Source organism: Lissotriton vulgaris, chromosome 7 (genome assembly GCF_964263255.1).
Source record: "Lissotriton vulgaris chromosome 7, aLisVul1.2, whole genome shotgun sequence".
NCBI lineage: Eukaryota > Metazoa > Chordata > Amphibia > Caudata > Salamandridae > Lissotriton > Lissotriton vulgaris.
Window position 1 is genome coordinate 937,887,205 of NC_141695.1, and position 4,363 is coordinate 937,891,567.

The 4,363-nt window shown below is 42.1% G+C and overlaps 1 pseudogene; it reads right to left on the bottom strand.

The window, feature by feature from the left end:
• Positions 1 to 1,606: 1,606 nt before the first annotated feature.
• On the bottom strand, positions 1,607 to 4,072 carry LOC147702758 (protocadherin gamma-B4 pseudogene; annotated as a pseudogene).
• Positions 4,073 to 4,363: the final 291 nt, after the last annotated feature.

The window sequence follows — 4,363 nt, forward strand, 5'->3', positions numbered from 1 at the left end:
CTGTACTGAACTTCCTCCTTCATCAATGAGACAAGCTAAGCCCTTGTAGGCCCAATACTCTGGGATCATCTTCTAGCAACATGATATATCCAAGAGAAGATTGCACAAATTATCAACTGGAATGCACAATCAAAGATTATTTGCACTAAGTCCACTGTGCATACTTGTTTGACCCGGAAAACACAGCAAGCCATCCTTGTACGGGCCTCTACATATTTTCAGTAGACTTAACACAGAATACCCAATTTAAATAAATGGGAGTAAGAGGTGCCTTTAGAAGTCCAAAGGAGTTTATAGAAGAACAAGGTGTCATCCAGGAGAGCATCTCTTATTGGAGGTGAGCAAATTAACATGGCTAAAAAATAAATTATCCTACACCCATAGGACAAGGACTAACTAGATACAATTGATTATCTTCCATCTTCACTTCCACTCAAGAGCTCACCCATCCACAGAGAGACCAAGGAAGTAAATGACAGTGTGATGGGAACACTTTTGTACAACAGGGCTTCTAAAGCGAGTCTCTATTGTTTACACCATATTCTGAATCTGGTATCTCACTGCTATGACAGCAGCCGTTTAAAACACAGTTTGTTACCCACTGTCGCTACGTCATAAAGGCCTCCTAAGACAGACTGCAAGGACTCTCTGAGAGCCTGTCATTGCAGAACTGGCTGTCTGCTTTAATTAAAAGGAGAATGCACATCTGCAGGAGGGGGAGGGGAGGTGGTGGGGTTGGTTAATATGGCATACAAGGCATTTTGTCACACTTGGACAAAGGGGAGCGGCCATATTATGTATCCCTCCCACATTACCCCATTGCCTCAGCATAGCAGTTATAAGCAGGGAAGATAATATGGGGGACATACATAACATACAACTATAGATTGGTAACAGTGAGATACAGGGATGTTTTTCAACTTTGGGTTCTAAATGACATAAAAAGCTAGAGTTTCCTCTTTGTGTCTATGTTTTATCATTTAGAATTCATCAGTGAAAAATGTCCATGAATCCCACGGTTACCCATCTATAATTCTATATGTTAACAGAGTTCAAAACTCCACAGAGAGGCCAAAGAGTGAATACATACAGAACAGACTGTTAACTCACACCCAGGGAGAGCAAACTCAGCTTCTCATCTTCCATCTGATGAGTTACCAGTAACTGGCACACAACACATATCACAAAGAGGATGACTGTTTAGATATAATATTGCAATTTCTGAGATGTGTATTAAAGAAAAAAAATGTGAACACTAAACTCATTAAAAGTATTTAGTGAGACAATACTATAATTACGAAGTATATAGCACAACATTACTCACAAAATGCACCAATCACATATCATATACTTTGAGATATTTGACCCATATGCAGATTAGTAATTCTTAAAAAAAAATAACCTTACTAGGGTATTGAATGTTTAAAGAACATGTAAAGGCACTTCTTTAAGATATTCAAGTGCAGATGAGGCCAGTATTTGCTATTGTTATTACTGAACAAAGGAAAGTGAGCTGTTGAGAGATGTACTACACGTCAATAAGCATAGATATGATTTAATCATTTATAAAAATGAGCAAATAATTTCTATTCATGGAATATTAGCACTAAGAAAGAATTTTAAATGTACCCAAACTCTGGTGAATATGTCTTACCTGGGTCAGACTTTCATTCCCAGTACCTTCTCCAGGAGACTCGTTTCCTTGTCCGAAATCATTTGCAGAAAAGAGGATACCAGTTGGAACCTCTTGACTGGGTTTAAGAAAAGTGAACTTATTTTCCCCTGCATCCAGAGCAACTGCAACCTCATAGGAGTAGGGCAGTGGCAGAGATCCATTTTGGTAATTGGATGAGTAATTTTGATCACCCGGTGAATAAAGGCCAGGTCTCATGGCATCCAAGCCCATTGGTGTCCTGGGTTGTCTGCATTTAAAGATGACCACTAACATTAAAGTGAAAATGAACAAAAATGAAATCAAGGCTAAAGCTACAGCTAAATAGACCTTTAAATCAGATTCGGTTTCCATGTCAATTGGTTGGCTACTTAGCTCTGGAAGTACTTCCTGCATGTTTTCTGCAAGCACCATGGTTAGAGTAACTGTGGCCGACAGACAAGGCTGCCCGTTGTCCTTCACAAGAATGACCAATTTCTGCTTTAGAACATCTTTTTCCATGATGATTCTTGAAGTTCTGATTTCTCCAGTGTGGAGGCCAATTTTGAAAAATAATGTTTCTGGTACCTGAATCAGATAGTAGGAGAGCCATGCATTGTGTCCAGAATCCGCATCCACAGCCACCACCTTCGTGATCAGGTAACCTTGATCAGAGGATGGAGGGACCATCTCGAATAGCACAGAACTATCAGAGCTGAGTGCAGGGTACAGGATTTCAGGCGGGTTGTCATTCTCATCCACAATAAATACCCTCACAGTGACATTACTGCTGAGAGGAGGAATCCCAGAGTCCTGAACCTTGACCAGGAAATTAAATTCCCTGAGCTGTTCATAGTCATAGGAGCGCTGAGCGTAGATCACACCTGTCTGGGAGTTGATGGAGATGTGGGATGACTGTGGGACTTCTTCCATCTGATTAATAATTGAATAGGTAAGAAAAGAATTTTGATCCAGGTCTATATCAGATGCATAAACACGGTAAACAGAAGCACCTGGCGGATTGTTCTCTTTCACATATGCCTGGTAAAGAGGTTTGTCAAAAACTGGAGGGTTATCGTTCATGTCAGATATTTGTAACCAGAGAATTCTGCTAGCACTAAGGGGACTCGACCCTTTGTCTGTGGCTATAACAGTGATATTATACTCTGGGACAGTTTCTCTATCTAGGCTAGAAGCTGTGATGAGTTTATAAAACTGCCCAGATGTTGAGATTAACTTAAAAGGCAGACTTCCTTCAATATGACAAGCAACGTCCCCATTATTCCCTGAATCTTCGTCATGCACATTTATTAGCGCTACCACCGTGCCAGGAGCTGCGTCCTCAGGAACTGGGCTGGTGACAGAAGTAAAAGTTAACTCCGGAGCGTTGTCATTTTCATCAGTAACCTCCATCAGCACCCTACAATGAGCAACCAGTCCCCCGCCATCTTTTGCTTCCACCGCCATTTTGTAAGTATTTTTCTTCTCAAAATCGAGCAAATTCTTAACTTTTATTTCTCCAGTTTCTACATCTAAACTGAATGTATTTTGTGCATTATCAGAGATGCTGCTGAAGGAGTAGGTGATCTTGGAATTTGAACCTTCATCCTTGTCTGTGGCTTTTACTTGAAGCACCACTGAGTTAATTGCTGTCCCTTCACTGATGCTGGTTCTGTAGACCTCTTGACTGAACACTGGGAAATTGTCATTGACATCAAGAACATTAATATTAATATCCACGGTGCTCGATTTCATTGGATCCCCTCCATCAAAAGCAGTGAGGACCAAATGATGTCGACTCTGCGTTTCACGGTCTAGCGCAGTCTGTATGATTAGCTCTGCATGTCTGAAGCCATCACTGCTTTCTCTCTCTTCCAAGACAAAATGTTGGTTATCGCTCAGTCTATAGCCCTGCAGGGCGTTAACGCCGATATCCGGATCCCGGGCATTGCCAAGTGTAATGCGCGCTCCCGGCAACGTGGTTTCGACGATTTCTAAAGCAACGGAATTCTTAAAAAAACTCGGCGTGTTGTCATTAATATCCCGTATGAGGATGTTTACGTGAAAAACGTTGAGAGGATTCTCCACGACGGTGTCGAAGCTGATGGAACATATCGGCAATTCCCCGCACATTTCCTCTCTGTCTATCCTGCCGTTTATCTGCATGTTGCCCGTTTCTGTATTTAATGCAAAATATTTGTTGCCAGCTGCAGACACAATACGCAAATCTCTGTTCGACAAATCCTTCACATTTAACCCCAAATCTTTGGCAAGGTTTCCAACCACGGAACCCCTTTTCATTTCTTCAGCAATAGAATATTCCATGTGCGCAGACCCCGCCTCACAGAGCCAGAAAAATAGCAAATAAAACAGTACCTGCCCTCTGCCTCGCGGCTCCGCTTCCCCGGCATGTGCTTTCATTCTACCCGCAGGCTGAGAACCTCAGTAGTTAGCAAACTATTATAAAGACTGTAGACACACGTTCTCAAACGATCAATGCGCATCCACACCAAGGTAATCCCAGGAAAGAACCCGCTTTAGAATAAAATGGTCTGTTTATGCTTTCCGCTGCTGAGGAAAATCCCTCCGTGACGAGCGCCTGCTGATCTTCTCTGAGATAATACAATGGGCCTGCTGCACGCTCCAAAGGATCTTTGGCGTCAACTCCTGCTGAGTATCGGACAATAGCGGCATCTTGTGGCCGAGTCTAAG